At 39.7% G+C, this 17,692-nt stretch overlaps 2 long non-coding RNA genes across 2 annotated transcripts in view; one reads left to right on the plus strand and one right to left on the minus strand.

The window, feature by feature from the left end:
* The window catches only part of LOC307226859, a 469,238-nt gene that overhangs the window by 340,330 nt on the left and 111,216 nt on the right, over window positions 1–17,692 (minus strand). The gene's annotated exons all lie outside the window — the stretch shown is intronic.
* On the plus strand, window positions 16–17,481 carry LOC307226959. The gene is made up of 2 exons (XR_013843742.1): window positions 16–169; window positions 17,353–17,481. It is a non-coding gene; the product is annotated as an uncharacterized lncRNA (long non-coding RNA).

A 17,692-nucleotide genomic window follows, 5' to 3' on the forward strand; every position in this document is an offset into this window, starting at 1 on the left:
GCAGAAGAGGGGGAAAGAAGACAATTCTTTGGTTCTGGTGTTGCTGATGTCACAAACCTCTCAGCTGCTGATGTACTGTCAGCTGACTTCACAATCTTTGACCCCAGGAGGAGGTGGTCAATACTTTAAGAAGCCAATTTCTTCTCAAGGAGTGACAACCTTCTGATAGGTAAGGCTTATTTGTGAAATTATTTAAATCCTGACTTTTGCCCTTAACAAGGGCCTCCAAAGCAGCTTACAGCTAACATAACAACTCATCAAATAACAACTGAGAATATGGAGAAGAAACGCTAAATTTTCAGCCTGAGACACAGGAGCCAGCACATTCAAACAACAACAACAGCTACAGCAGGAGAGAGGTTGGTTCTCAGGTGGCTCTGCAGTCCACAATTACTAAAAGGTCCACTTTTAGAAACCTAGGAAGCTGCCTTATCCTGTCAGACCATTATCTAGCTCCGTGTGACAGACCCTGACTTTCAGGATTTTAGATAGAGGTTTCTCTCAGTCCAACCTGCAGGTGCCAGAGAATGAACCTGGACCTTCTACGTGCAAAGCAGGTTTGCAATCCTTCATCTCTTCCCTCTGATGTTGAATACAGAGGACAGGAAAATTCAGACATGGAAACAGTCCCTCGAACATCTTGGCTCCTTACCCTTTGGGGCTTTGCGGGCAATAACCCACACTTTGAAACGCAACCACAAAAGAACTAGAAGCCAGCACAAGATACTCATAAGGCTCACACAAGTTTTTATTTCGAAACCTAACTTGTTTACCCTATGTAGAAAACTCAAAGGATTAATCTCTGTGGCATCGCCAGCCCTCCTTTTGAGCAAAGAGCCTTAAAATCAGAAAGAAGAAGTGGGAGGGAGACTGAGAAGGGAGCCATCGAGGCTATAACAGTCTAATTATTCACTGGTACACATTTAATGAAACATGACTCCGTTTTTCTATCTAGCAGCCTCCTACAATACTGTCTTTCCAGTGCTTTAGTTTGTATAGCTTCTTTAATGAGGAAATGAAGATAGAGGATAAGTTAAGAAGTTAAAGGAAGGAATGGTTGCTTTTATGTTGGGAGAAAATCATTGCTGCTCTGGGAATACTCTAGTGTATAACTTGAAAAATGCTAGTGAACGCCTCTGTTTTATATTTCGGCAAAGCGCTTACCAGTGGATATTGCAACGTGCATATCTTAAAAGAACTACAGGGGCAAATTTATCATCGTCTTAGGGCATGTGAATGACAACAGAATGTTTGTTATTAAGACTTCATCTACTCCTGCTGCTTATTCTTTTTCTAAAGTCATAATCCTCTGTTCATGATGTGGTGGTTAACTGCTGTGGAGATGATTGTCAGAATCTGCTGATTATATCTTTAGGTAGGGAATACGAAAAGAAGAGCCAATAGGATTTAAAAATTATACCATGACAAAAATACATATTATAGCACTGTGGTGCCTCTGTATATCTGATTGCAGAGACTTCCCTGCCCTGTTTACTTGCGCTTTGCACCTACCTAGAATAATTCCATTATTTGCAAAGGCACCGCCCCATTTATTTGACTGCAGATTGCCAAGGAAAATAGTTCTCTTATCCATTTACAGAATGTAGAACTATATAGTATCAATATCCATGGTAGTTCTGGTTAAAATAGCCATGATATTTTAAAGTCTATTAACCATCCTGCTGGCATGAATGCATTTTAGTTCATAATGGCAGACAGCTGTACTTCAGTTTTGAATAAGAATGTATTGCTCACTTTTCTTAATGGATAACATGAGGTAAACCAATATAAACAATCTGAGACTTTCTCCTGCAAAATTTTCCTCTGTGGGGCATATCAGGTTGGATTTAAAGCTGAAGTTCATGAGTGCAATATCGTAAGTAGGCCTGCAACTTATGCGGGGGGTTGTGTTCTGTGCCTAAAGCTAGAATTGCGTAGTCAAAACCCATTGGGTTCAATGGTGAGTGAGATTGACAAAGGCATTTTCCCCAGAACCCCGCACACTTTTGGGCCACCTTTTTATTTTTTTTTGCCACGAATGTAAAACTGAATGACTACAAGTTAAATGTGCACAAGTTGCAGGCTTACTGTACCTCCAATTAATGCAGCCCAAATGGACAGGGATGCATCAGTTCATATTGGTTCCCCAATAGTGTTGTCAGATCTCCAGGGCTGACCTGAAGTATCCAGGTTTTCCCAACCCCTCCAGATAGCAAAGGAGGATTTGAATCTCCAGATGGGTAAAAGGTAAAGGGACCCCTGACCATTAGGTCCAGTCGTGGCCGACTCTGGGGTTGCGGCACTCATCTCGCTTTATTGGCTGAGGGAGCTGCTGGCGTACAGCTTCTGGGTCATGTGGCCAGCATGACTAAGCCGCTTCTGGCGAACCAGAGCAGCGCACGGAAACGCCGTTTACCTTCCCACCGGAATGGTACTTGTTTATCTACTTGCACTTTGATGTGCTTTCGAACTGCTAGGTTGGCAGGAGCAGGGACCGAGCAACGGGAGCTCACTCTGTCGTGGGGATTTGAACCGCCAACCTTCTGATCAGCAAGCCCTAGGCTCTGTGGTTTAACCCACAGCACCACCCACGTCCCTCTCCAGATGGGTAAGAGGGCCTTAAAAAGAAATGGCATCATCAGGGACTGCCCCTAGATTTCAAGGTTGGGCCCTGAAATCTCAGGGTCTCGGGTGCACCTGATCTGGCATCCCAAATCACTGAATGGGAACTGATAAGCAGCCAGAATCTGTTTACTTGCTGACTGTAGCATCAAGTGATGACTTCCAAGTATGATCAGGCCACCAAAGATTAATCTTTATGGATAGAACTTCTACATACTGCACTGTTAACTCTAGTTTTCAATGCAGATGTGTCACACATATGCCTGAACATAATGATGTGTTATATAATCAAGAGAGAAATTGCAAAGTACATGCATGTTTTGTTGCCTCCATGTGGTGAGCATGAACATGTCTGTGAAAGGCAGTTCCTTTCTCCCAGATCCTTCTGGCACTTTTATGGGTATTAGATGTGGCACAAAACTGTTTAGACAGGCATGTAGGAAGTTTCCCTTTGGGACAGGCCCTTAAAACTTTCATCACTTTCTTTACTTCCTTTTCCCTCCTCCTGGGTTTCTTGGAAATGCTAGTTCTCAGCATCAGCAACTTGACCAGCCATTTGTCCACTCGTGGCTATCTGCCAAATGAGCATCATTAATTCTGCAAGCTCAGGGGTGCAGAGTTCAGATCTACTGCACCTAAAATGGCAAATTAATCACCCACGTGCCGTAGAACCTATATTAAAACTTTAGCAAGATTGGTTTGGTGATGTGATGCAGGCAAATTGTTCTGGTTTAAACTTAATGGTTTCTGATCAGAACCATTCATGTGTAATATGCATATGCAAACCATCTAATGGGCAGTATTCTTTTTAAACCTCCAGATGATCAAATGCCTTTTAGTCGTACTCCATCCACTTCTATCTTCCTAGCTAATGTAAACCTTCGTTCTCAAAGTCAGGAGTGTAAAGCTTTTCTTTTAAGGCAGGAAACCTGTTCTCTAGCACCATGTTTACTATGTTTATTGATCTGAGAGTTAATAGAGCAGTAATCAATATACACATAAAATACAAGTCCTTTGAAACCCACATATTCCTGTAATCAGGGTGAAAAATTTTCATCCCCAATAAAGGAGAATTCCTTGGAAATATAGCTGCCCCATTTATGGCTAAATTTTAGCTCTTTTAGAGTTTCTGAACCTACAGTTTAAAACACACACACACACACACACACACACACACACACAAACAAACAAACAAAATAAATAAAAACGAAGTCCTTAAGGTGGCCTATAACAATTGAAGCAAGTTCTAGTACCTAACATCGAAGGCTAAACAGGGTAAAGAGAGCAGGGAAAGCTAAGAGCAAAAATATTAAAAAGCTTTTCATAAGCTTGTTTGGACTGCAGAACTGACCAGTGCTTGGCCAGACAAGATCAGGGACTGCACAGCTTCTCCCTTACCACACAAACTTTGCCAGCAGTTTGGGTTTGCCAGCAGTTCTCTTAAAAATACCTCTGAGGGGATATTTGCTTAGATCTTATTAGTGACTGGTATCAGCAGCTTCAGCAACAATAGGTGGGCTTTTAAGGGAACAGGATGCAATGCAACCAACATTATGATTCTCGGTGATGGCGAAAGACATAATTTTCTAATGATGCTCATATAACAGCAGACTCATTTCAAAACTGAGTGAGGGGAGTTGGCTCATAGGGTAGCCTTACGACCAGAATTTCCTGGACATATCCAAAATACTGTAGTTGGCAGCAGTGTCCAGGTGAGAATTGTTTTAAAAATGTCCGAAAAAATCCAGATGTATGTTGGTTTTTTATGATTTTGCCCCCGTCCCCAAGCTCTTGGCAACCCTACTATATCTAAACAGTTTTTAGTCATTTGTGTAGTAAAAGTGGTTTGCCATTTTTATAACAGTACAGCATTTGGCACTAATGAATAGCATGATTATTTATTTGCAAGCACAATGCAGGAGGAGAGGAATTTCTTTTTCTTTCTGGATTTGCTTACTAATGCATTGGTATTAAGTGATCACATTTTGAAATGCTGTATGTCTGAATGCCAGTTGATTATTTTGGAACCCCTCTTCCCCCTCCCAAAGAAATCTGTTCCTAAACAAAATGATCCAGTTCTGTGTTTTGAAAGAAACTATTTACCGTTTCATCAGTTAAGTGTTTGCATCATGCTTTATAAATGTAATGGCTGCCTATTGCCTATATTGTCTTGGTCCAGGCTGACAACAAAAGGATAAATACAGTGCGTACAGCAGGTCCCTCTGGTTATACCATGAACATGACACATGTCATCCTGTGATAAATTGGCTCTGTGTCTGTTCAATTTCAAATCCAAAGCTCTGGAGGCAGAGGTGTTAGGAAGCAGGCATAATTCTGGCGAGCAGAGGCCTCAGATGCACAAAATTAGCGTGCATGGAGCAGATAACAGAGAGCAGGAGCGAGACAGAAAGGAAGTTTGCACAGGTTTGACGACTTCCTGGGGTTTAGGTGGTATTGGCAGATGTTAGGTGTGAAAAAACATCTGTAAGCACGATAATGAATGTTACCAGAATTTGAAGTGACAACTGTATCAAGCACAAATGCTACCTTGTCTCTGCATTTGCATACCAATTAAATAAAAAAAAACAAATATTGGATTCCAGAATTTGTTTGACAAATAATCTGCTGGGTTTACTCAGTACATCTGGGTCAGGCTTTTTGGCTGCTTGACAGCTGCCGTATCAAAGGAGAATTTAAGCAAAAATATGTATCCAGATTGCTACCAAGTGCTCCACTTTAAATAGACATTAGAGATGGGTCAAATTGGCTAAGAAACATGTGTGGGATCTTTAACCAGGGGGCTCCCAGGCTCTTGATATTACTTGTTTTGCTTTGCATAGCTGACATGGCTGGCTCCGAGGTTTCACTCTCAGTCTCATGGATTAGGATAATGAGGGTACGAGTTCGCTTCAGAATGGCAATGTTAAATTGTTACGGAAGAACATTTTTGGTGCCATTCTTAAACCCCCTTCAGTTAAAAAAAGGGAAATGTTATAAGGTTTTATTTTTAAAAATATCTTGTACGAAATACAATGTTTCTAGTTTTACTTGGAATGCTCATATATTTATTTATGTCTGGTATAAAGAGTATGGAGCCAGGACTCACGAAACCTAGGTTCACAACCCTATTCAGCCAGCAAAACTCATAGGACAAGCTTTGGGCCAGTCAATTATCTTTCATTGCAACCTACTTCACAGGGTTGTTGTGAGGATGATATTTGGGCAGGGGGAGAGAGAACTATGGATGTTGCCCTCAGCTCAGAGTCAGGATGGAATATAAATAGTAATAAATAATAAATATGATACATAAAGGTAAAGGGACCCCTGACCATTAGGTCCAGTCGTGGCCGACTCTGGGGTTGCGGCGCTCATCTCGCTTTATTGGCCGAGGGAGCTGCCGGCGTACAGCTTCTGGGTCATGTGACCAGCATGACTAAGCCGCTTCTGGCGAACCAGAGCAGCACACGGAAACACCGTTTACCTTCCCACCGGAGCGGTACCTATTTATCTACTTGCACTTTGACGGACTTTCGAACTGCTAGGTTGGCAGGAGCTGGGACCAAGCAACGGGAGCTCACCCCGTCGTGGGGATTCAAACCGCTGACCTTCTGATTGGCAAGTCCTAGGCTCTGTGGTTTAACCCACAGCACCACCTGCATCCCTCAATATGATACATAAAAATGTATCAATATGATACATAAAAATGTATCAATATGATACATAAAAATGTATCATAAAATATCATAAAATACATAAAATATGTACATAAAAATGAATCCCTAAAGTAGGGACCCATCTCTTTTGCTTACTCTGCAAAATACCATAAATACTGATCATAAGGTGGACATAAGTGGTAATAATAAAAAAGAATACTTGCACACTTGGTAGATATTTAGACACATTCTTATAGCATTCTCTCTCTGGGTGGTTTACAAGTCAAAATCAAAACCATAAAGTACAAAAATACAACAGGAAAATAAAACCCAAGAGTACAGCCACTAATAGAATGAAAGTTCAAACATGTATTTAAGACCAAAAAAACAACAACTTAGCCTGGCACTGAAAAGACCACAGGTACTAAATTACCCTTTCTGGGGAGACATTCCGTAATGGAGATACCAATATTGAAAGCTCTCCCTCTCAACTAGCCACCTCTGGGTATCATTTAGTGTGGATACCCAGAGAAGGGCCTCAAAAGATCGTAAGGTCTGGGTAGGTAATTGTGGAAGGAGGCAAATCCTCCAGATAATCTGACCCCAAACCATTTAGGATACAAATGTGTGGGTGATTATAAGATGGGGAAGCTAACTTTGGGGGGGGCTAGCGACATTTTTGGCATTCACCCTTGGCCAACCCTCCAGGGCTCGCACATCAGAGGTGAGTTTGCACACCCCTTGAACTCTCTCTCTCTTGCACACATACACGGAAGACAAATAGGCAAGCACATAGCACTCCCTCCTCAGCTGATCCATACAACTCAGGTACGGAGGGGGTTATTGCTATGGGTGGGGGGAAAATTCAGTTTGCTTCACTTTTTAATGTGAACTTATACTTAGCTTGCACTTCCCAAAACAATATGTGAAAATAAACACTGCTAGACTTCAAAATTCATACTTCTCTGAATATTGTGATGGCCACCTACAAAAAAAAATGCACATGGAAGGGAAAATGTGTATAAAATGCATATATTCAAGAAAGCGACATTCAAAAATACATTATATTTGGGGGAAATGCCTGTGTATAAGTAGGCCAAAAATACGGAGGAATGTTTCTGATAACTTTTTTTAATAAATCACAAACTGATCTAGAAATGTGGTGAAATGAACTTAAGACTGGAAAAGTAAGAAACTGAGAGGAAAAAAATTGACAGAAGGCTGATTGCCGAAGAATTGATGCTTTTGAATTATGGTGCTGGAGGAGACTCTTGAAAGTCCCATGGACTGCAAGAAGATCAAACGCATCCATTCTTAAGGAAATCAGCCCTGAGTGCTCACTGGAAGGACAGATCCTGAAGCTGAGGCTCTAATACTCTGGCCACCTCATGAGAAGAGAAGACTCCCTGTAAAAGACCCTGATGCTGGGAAAGATGGAGGGCACAAGGAGAAGGGGACGACAGACGATGAGATGGTTGGACAGTGTTCTCGAAGCTACCAGCAAGTTTGACCAAACTGCGGGAGGCAGTGGAAGACAGGAGTGCCTGGCGTGCTCTGGTCCATGGGGTCACGAAGAGTCGGACGTAACTAAACGTCTAAACAACTACGTCCCGGTGTGGAATGGAATTAAGAAGGACCTGGAAGTATGGAGAAGACTAAAACTATCCCTCTGGGGTAGAATCTCAATGATCAAGATGTCAGTGCTACCAAAGATGTTATTTCTATTTCAGATGATACCAATATTAAAAGGAGCGGCGATCTTTAAAGATTGGCAAAGGATGATCTCAAGATATGTCTGGCAGGGCAAAAAACCGAGAATCAAATATAAATTATTAACAGATGCAAAAGAAAGAGGAGGCTTTGCCCTGCCAGATTTGAAGTTATATTATGAAGCATCATGTCTTTGCTGGTTAAAAGAATGGATTAAACTGGATTTGGAAGGATTTGATAACAGATTTGGATGGCACACGCACCTTTGGAAAGAAAAGAAAAAGGGTTATAAATCATTTGAAAATCATATCTTCCGGAGATCGTTATTGGAAGTTTGGGACAGATACAAAAATATATTAGAAATGGGGGTCCCACATTGGTTATCCCCATTAGAGGTTATAGGTGTCAAAAAAATTAATATGAGAAGTGACTGGATTACCTATGGAGATTTGGTGGTGAAGGAAGGGGGGAAGTGGAGATTAAAACCATACGAACAAGTAAGAGAACATGTTTATGATTGGTTGCACTACTATCAAATAAGTGAAATGTTTAAAAAGGATGTGAAAGAAAAAGGGTACAAAGAAAAAGATTCAAAATTTCAAACAGAAATTGTCAATAATGATTGTAAGATAATTTCCAAAATGTATAAAATTCTGTTGGAATGGCATACAATGGATGAGGAAGTAAAAGTGGTCATGATTCAATGGGCCAAAGATTTAGGATATAACATAGAAATGGATGATTGGCAAAGAATATGGAATGAAAACCTGAAGTTTACAGCATGTGTCACATTGAAAGAAAATGTTATGAAGATGGTATATAGGTGGTATATGACAACAGTAAAATTAGCAAAAATGTACAAAACTTGTAACAAATGTTGGAGATGTAAGGAGAAAGAAGGTACATTCATGCATATGTGGTGGGATTGTAAGAAAGTAAGGGGGTTCTGGGAGATGATATATAATGAACTAAAGAAAATGCTAAAATATAGCTTTGTTAAGAAACCAGAAACCTTTCTGCTGAGAATAACAAGAATGGACATAAATAGGAGAGACTGTAAACTTTTTCAGTATGCAATCACCGCAGCAAGAACACTGTTGGCCCAAAAATGGAAACAAGAAGAAGTACCGACTTTGGAAGAATGGAGGACAAAATTAACAGAACTATGCAGAACTGGATAAATTAACTGGGAAAATCGGATTCCAAAAGGATAACAGGTTTTTTGAGGACTGGGGAAAATTTACGGAGTATTTGAAAACTGTATGTGAGGACTGTACAACGCTAGTGTGCTTTAAAGAAGCTTTGTGAAAATACAAGGAATATTGTTAGAAAGCAAATAAGGTCAGAAATATAGTGTTTAATGGCAATATTAAAATTAAGGAATGTGAAGATAGGATTCGAACTACGAATGATTGTCAGAGAAGTTGAGGGAGGTCCAATAAGCTAAAATATGTGATGTGTAAATTGATATGACTGGAGTTTTTCATGGAAAAAATTTTAATAAAAAAAAAAAAAGAAAATGTAAATGAAGGAAATCCTCTCGGATGCATCTGGATGCTTTAGATATGTCTGAGCCCACTTCTTAGAAGAAAGTAGGGCATTTTTTTTTTTAAAGAGCTCCACATATGCAACAGAGGTTTTCTTGTTTATACAGTGCATTGCAAATTACCTGTAAAATGTCTAGTAGGTAACAGCTCACATGTTATGGAGTAGCATGAAAATCACAGTAAAACAAATAGTATGTCAGTGCTGAAATGTATTATAAGCAACTTCGTAACTTGTTGAACTTGAATACCGCTACGGGGTACCTTGAATGTTTGGAGGGAATACGTTGTGGATAGGAAACATGTTCTTGCTAGAATAAAGAAATTATTTTGACATACCAGCATTCAGTTTTGCTTTCTATCTTTATGTGCAATGGCAACAATATACTGAAGTCCAATACAATGGAATTTTGGTTTTCAAACTTAATCTATTCTGGAAGACCGTTCGACTTCTGAAACATTCAAAAACTGAGGTGCAAAGGGCAGCCTGCAAATTTACAGTGAAAATTGAGAAAAATATAGTGGTACCTCAGCGGAAACCATTCGACTTCTGAGACATGTTCCAAAACGGAAGCATTTACTTCCGGGTTTTCGGCGTTCGAGTTCCGAAATATTCGTCAACAGAGACTTTCGAAAACTGAGGTTCTACTGTACTGTGTTATGCTCTTTAGAGCACGAGAACCAATGAGACAGATAGAGCAATCATAATCATATTTAGTCAAAAAGTAAGTTTCACTAAGTTTGGTGGCATATATTCCCATGCAAATGAACACAACTTTGATTTTCAACGAGTTTCAAATGACAACTGTAAAATAATAATAATAAAATCTGGAACAAGATGGAAACTGATAAATGTAGGCTTATTAGCCCACACAAAGGAGAGCAAAATCTGGTTCTGGGATTTGTGAGATGGTAGAATTTATCGCTCAAGGGAAGTAGTGGGAAGGAAACCTCTTTGAAAACTGAATGGGACATAGCAGCTGTGATTTTCACTGAAAGGAAACTATCCAGCATCAACAGCAGGACATACGTGATTGGATAGATTTTCCCTATCTTTTAATATCTGTGAATCCGTAATTCATTATCAGCATGCTACACTTTCCTAACCCCCTTTTCTCCTTGCCCCTTACAAAGATTTTGAAGTCTCAACAATTTTCTTAGTGTTTGAAAAGCAAGTCTGTCCTAGAGAGCTCTGCTGTAGCTCAAGATCACTGTTGGCTTTTTATATCTATGGAGAGTGCAATATGCTGAGCTTATTTTATGCTTGCATTATCTTTGCCTGAGTCCTCTATCTTTTTAGCCTTTCATTTTCTCCAGTTTTTATTTCCAGGGGTGTAACTAACCAAGCTCAGCAGAGTCATACAGAGAGCTGGGCATACACCTGGGGGAAGAATTCCATTAATAGCTGTTCAAATGTTTAAATGCATTTGCTTTGAGCTTCGCCATGCCTCTCCTGTATTCATGTATGTTTTAAAGCATTTGTGATCAAACTGGATAAGCAGAAACAGAATGTTAAATTCACACGCATCAGTGTCGCTGATGGATTTATTTTACATATTAATTCAATTCATATCTTGAATTGTAAATACCCAGCGCAACGTTCATAAATACTGTAGAAAAACCAAACGTTTTCGGAGTCAAGGGTACCGCCCATTCCACAGCCCCCGCTGCAGGCCAGGAAAGTAGGGCAGAATTTATTTATTTATTTTTTGCAATACTCTTGTGGGGAGGGGAAATTCCAAAAAAAAGAAAGAAAGGAAAATGGATGGGGAGTGGGGAAGGCTTATCAGTGCTTCTGGTTTAAAGATTTCTTCTTCCTAACTAGCAGCTTGGCCATTGCTTGTATTGGTGGAGCTGCAGTCAGCAGCCCAGCAGGCTCCTGTCCTTCCCTTCCCCCCAGTGCTCCTAGGCTGCCATCTTCTCTCCTTCCCTTCCAACAATGCCTCTGGAATGATGCCACATCCTGACATGGCACCATTCACCCAGAGGCACCGAGGGCAATAGCAGCCTGCTGGGCTGCTAATTACAGCATTGCCACGGCAAGCGGCAGCAAAGCTGCTACTTAGAAGAAACCAGTTACAATGCCGCTACTTTGATAGCTGCAAATACATGGGATGGGTAAATGTGTCAGTTGCAGAGCCACCTGGTTTCCCATTTTTCCAATCTTAGGTTTTGCCACATTTTGCAAAACTTTGCTTGAATTTCATCATGCATCTTTCCAAATACACACTTTTTTGCATTTTGTATGGTATATTCATAAATACGTGTATTTTAATGCACACCTTCCCCTAAAATAAGCGTTTTTGTTCCCCTTTTGTAGGTGGGAGATATCAGTCAACCTGTTTTATTACGGTTATAAACGAGCAGTTTTGTAGATGGAGATAGATAGGGATGGGACAGAAATTCAATATGGTTCGTATTGAAAGCCAAATATATCAAATTTGCACTTTCCAAAACGATATGAGAACTGAAAAATAGCCATCCTTCAAAATTCACATGGATCCAGATTTTGCAATACGCTTCTCCAACCAATGTTTACATATATTAGCAAGTAGAAGTAGCAATTATGGGTACAACACAGAAGCTAAATCTAAGACAGCAAAGCCTGTTCAAACTCCCTTCTCACTATACTCAAAGTTTGTTTTCAGCTGCCAACTGCTCACCCCAGTGTCACCCCCTGCTCACTCTACTCAAACCTCTACCATTGTTTAGAATTGCCACTCCTTTGTCAATCCAAGGTCCAATCAGTGATTATTCCCATTTCAGAAGAAACACAGTTCTTTGGAATTTCTGTTCACTGTTGTTTTATTTTGAGCATTTGTACCCTGCTCTTCAACCAAAAAGGCTCCCAGAGGGGCTTACAATCATTCAGTCAAAATGAGACAGCAGGCTTACAATCTTCCCTCCAACCTGAACCATTTAAAGTATGTCTAAGGGAAACACAGCATGCCTATAGATGTTTTCATGCATGTTTTATCATTGCTTCTTTACTGAAGCCATCACTCGAAGGTCATATTGGCGCATGTACCACCAAAAGTCTGACAGTCATCAGCTTTGTTTCAACTCCCTTTTTTGAAATTTCTGTACTAGCAGTATGAAGGTCATTTAGATGTTTCACAAGATGATTCCCTTGACATTAGGAAGAGCTTCTTAAAATGTCTGCCTTTTGAAAAGTTTTATTTTCCCCATGATTAAATGTTATGCTACAGTTACTTGTGGATATCAAATAATTTCAAGCATAGTGGGATACAAAAATAAAATAGCAGCTTTCTAAAACCACAAAAAGACAGCCAAACAGACAAGATGCTTATCCTAAATAGCACAAAACATGCATAAAACTTATTTTTAAAGAATAGCTAGTAATAGCTGGTATTTGGATCTTATTTCAGAACATCTGAGCTACCTTCCTTCTCCCCATTAAGTCCCCATTTATTTCAATGCACATTCAATTCACTCTGCACTTCAAATTTAGTCATGTAATTAGTTGAACTATAGACATGTCTACTAATTTCGACTGGTTTGTCAGTAAACATGAAGGTCCATGGTCTTTTAAAAGAACATTGTATTTTTTCTGATACACTTCTGTGCACACAGGTGTATGTAGCATGTTATCTTCATAGCTTCACCAAAGTGTTGCAAGAATACATTCATTAATATATATGAAGTTTCGGGGTGCTGTAGTGATGGGGTCTAAATAGATCTAAGATGTGGTAGATAAATATTTCTGGAATGTAATGACTGAAATAAATAATTCAGTGTACAAAATTGCACCAAAGTCCCAGAATTATATTTAGTTACTGATATTTTCCAAGTTTCCCATTTAGTATTTGACATCTGGAAAAGAAATGGATTAGGTAAAACCCCTACTAGATACTTTCACATCAGAATCAGGATTAATAAATAGTATTTTAGTTAAAGGCAAGGTCACCTTCAGTCCTCCCGTCTATTATAGTTCTAAGCCTATCTAAAAAGTGTGCATTGAAGGCAAGATTTTTATTGGATACCACTTTGGATTCCACATTGGCCAATGGAGAGGAGCCACTTTGCTTTGAGGTGAGAGCAAAGTCTAGCTCTTGGAAACCTGAGACTTTGTGTATTTCCGTTGCGTAACTTAGGGAAACAGCTGAGGGAAAGTCACCAAGCCCTATGGAGGACTCTTGGGGCAACAGGGCTTTGTACTGTCTTTTCCACCAGCCATTTTCAGGGCTGAAAACTTCTCTCTACCCTACACAAAAGAATTGAGGCCTCAGTGTGTACAGAATCATGCTTTGCATATTGCTGTCCTAAAAGAGCCCATCCCAAAAATGACATAGTCATGATAAATGCTGGCTGGATAAAGGTCTTTCCAAATCCAGAAGTGAGATGTGCTTCATTATGGGAATCTTTATGATTTCTGTGATTCACAACTTCTCGCTTTATTCCCAGGATATAAAAGCTTGGAGATTATATATGACATCATGGGAAGGGTGTTTCTAGGACTAAGGTGAAACTGTGGAGCTCCCTGGTTATTTTTGCTATTGGATGCTGCATGTTGCTTAAGTAATTTTGTTATATTTGCTGCTTAAGTAATTTTGTTATATTTATTTCAACGTGGGGTTTTTTGGATGTTATTATATTTGCTATTGTTTTGTTATGTTATGGAAATTGTTTTTGTATTTGAAATGCATTCCTGTTTACTTTGTTGTAAGCCACTTTGAGCATGGTGTGAGTGGGTGTTTGTGCATGTATGGGTGGAAAAGTGGCGTACAAGTAAAATGAATGAATGGAGGTTAAACATACTCCATGAATTTGTCACATCCTCTTTTCAAACTACTCAAGTTGGGCATATGCGCATACTGCAGCTTGCAGACTTAACATATAGAATAAAGGAACAAAAAGAACATAAATTTAGAGAAGATTGGAAAACGTTTATTGAATATATGGGGGGAAATTGTGTACACTTGAAAACGTTGGCAGCATTAAGATAAATTCAACAGTGTAAGTAAGTTCTGATGGATGTGATAATGGAATACTGAATGGTTCAGTTTTTGTAAAATATGCAGGGATGTATGATATGCAAAATGAACCATGGAAAGAGAAGAAGGGAAGTCATTGATGTTTTAAGGACGTTTAAATAAGTATTCTAAATTGTAAAACAAAAAAATTAATAAAAATTATATTAAAAAAATAAGAGAGAAAAGAATTAACAGGGAGGGAGTTGATGGCCGTTACTACATCTTGTGAGATTCCTCAGTTTAAATAAGCACTGTATAAAGTAGTTTTGTCAGTTGTCTCCCCAGGCTTACAACATTGGCTCCAGGGACTACTACTATTATGATGATGAGGGGAGATGAACCTCTGTCCACTTTCTCTACACTGGACATAATTTTACCTCTATCATGTCTCCCCTTTGTCAGCCTTCTTATAAACTAGTAACCTTTCCCCATAAAGGAGTTGTTCCAGCCATGTAAGTATTTCGGCTTCATTTTACAGAACCTTTTCCAGCACTATAATATCCTTTGTGGGGTGAGATGACCAGATGACCACTGTACACAGTAGTCCAAGTGTGATCTCGCCATATATATTTTATAAAAGCTTTGTAATATCCACACTCTAAAGGTGTCATCCACCAACCTTTCTGCCACTCTCAGTTTCTCCAGGCCAGCTACCTTGGCCTGAATAAATTCATACTCATAGCACAATGCACACACCCATACTCGCAACTTCTGCCCAGCAGGCAGATAGTCATGCATGCAGCCAGTGGATGACAATGAATGGAATTGTGAGTATTTGATTCACAGCAGAATGTGTCTAATACTGTCTGCCATAATTCAAGCAAATTTACATGAATAAATTGGAGAAAGCCAGTATGGTAGTAGGAATAAAGCTGACTAATTATGTTTAAATTCAAATAATCTGTTTAAGGGTCAACCCCCCAAATTAGTAAAGTTTTCTATATTGCTATTATAAAGCATAGAGACGGAGTGTCTCAACTAAATTAAATTTTTAAGCTGCCTCAAGAAAGAAGTAAAAAGATTTAAATTGTTGCTGCAGGGAAATTTAAGCCAACACATAAAATGGCAAAGTGATAATAAACAGCCTGAGATACAGAACTTCAGATGCTATTTGTAATTCTCTATTCCTGCTTCCGTGCAATTTTCTTGATTCTTTGTTTTGAAGGTAGAATTCATAAGAAAACAATTATACATTGCGCGAACACCTTGAATGTATAGTCTTCTCATGTTTCATACTAGTGTGAAAATTCTCCCATGTAGTTTAGCTGTATAAGATGGGGTAGCATTCATTTCAGTATTTAATATAATCCCTGATTGACATCTTATCTCCCTACCCTGAACAAACCCATCGGCAATCCCAAAAAACTGTAACACACCAAATTTTCACATAATCTCAAATGTGACATCCATCTGGGAAGGATTTCAGACAACCCATATGTGGGAAAAGATTAGTGCATGGGTTGGGTACATTGCATTGTGAGGAAAGCAATGGGCAGCCTAACACCTGCTCTCCATAGCCTGAAAAAAAAGCCCTTAGTCCCTGTAGCTGCCCCAGAGGAGGAGGAAGGCAAAGTGAATGGGATAGAGGGGCTGCCTAATATAGTATAAATACATGCAAGCTTGAATAGGGTCATGATGTCCTCTGGTCCCTCTGCAAGACATCAATCACAAGCTAACGCTGCTCAATAACTAACTCTGCTCACCAACTTATAATGCACATTACTAAACATGCACAGTGTCCTTGTCATAATTCTGTGGTCTAACTCTGTCTCCCTGAATAGCTTCACAGTTTACTAACAAATTTAAGGTGAAGACATTTTGTTTTGTTTTGTTTACCTGTCAGGAGAAAGAAGCCATAAAAAGAAACAGTTCACTTTAGTGGATGTGCATGTGTTTCTAGGAGGTGAGACTTACAGCAACAACCTATGGCTAACAGAACTGAACTGTCAAACAGGGCAATGCAATTGCTTATGTGTATTTCTGAAAGCCTGGGCCACTCCTACTCTCAACATGACTGGTTGTCAAAGCCCCCAAGCCACAAATCATAACCCAGAGCTCAAGAGCCTATGACAGTAGCCCAAACTCTGACAATACTATGTGATTAGCTATCATGTATTAAATCAAACACAGGACTCAGGATCCTGGTCCAGACTCAAGCTCAGGCAAACACAGAGCACTGCATACGTAACAATTAGTCAGCTGTAACTAGTGACTATGTTGGGGTGAAAGTCTTGCTACATGGTGTTTATGGGCAAGTAAACCACCAGCATAGTACAGAATGGCAGGGAGCAATGGCTTGATTTCCTTGGCAATGGAAACCTGTTCGTTCTCTCTCTCTCTCTCTCTCTCTCTCTCTCTCTCTCTCTCTCACACACACACACACACACACACACACCCTTCAGAGTGAGAGTAGCACAAGGGAAAACCACACATTTGTTCTCAGCTATTTTGTCAGTTGGCCAAATCTGGCTATCTATGGAGAGCTACAACATCATCACATTCACTGCATGGTCCCTGATTGGCTGGGATCATACAGTGAAAAAACAAGCCTTGAAAATGATGCAAAAACAGCAGTATGTAAAAGCTCTGAACAACCAAAGACACCCTTACAAAAATTATGTGAACATTTGGTACTAGGAGATTTGGAAGAGAAACCATGAGCATTCTAAGGTGGGGATCACTAAATGCTCTGCTGACATCAGCATGATCTGTCACACACCAATTAAAATATTAAGCAGACTTCTAGAAGTGCTTACAAAAAGAGGCTCTGAATATTATTATTTTTTCCTTTTCAAAGAGTTGAGTCTTAAAGGATTCTTTTTTTAAAAGCAAGTTACATGCAAGCAAAGAGGAGGATTTACAACAGAAGCTGAGTGGCAACCTCACCAATCCCCTGAAGTCATTCTGCAATGGAAATGTCTGGCTCAAGCATCTTTCATAAAACCCACTTTTACTGTATTATTTTTTTTACATTTGTATCCCACCTTTCCTCCAAGGAGCTCAGGGTGATGTACATGTTCGCCTTCTCCCCATTTTATCCCCGTAACAACCTTTGAGGTAGATTAGGCTACGAGACAGTGACTGACCCAAGGTCACCTAGGGAGCTTCATGGCTGAATGGGGCTTGGAACTCGTTTCCCTAGTCTTAGTCAAACATTTAAGCAAGAAAT

This window comes from Podarcis cretensis, assembly GCF_951804945.1.
Source record: "Podarcis cretensis genome assembly, chromosome: 11".
Taxonomy (NCBI): domain Eukaryota; kingdom Metazoa; phylum Chordata; class Lepidosauria; order Squamata; family Lacertidae; genus Podarcis; species Podarcis cretensis.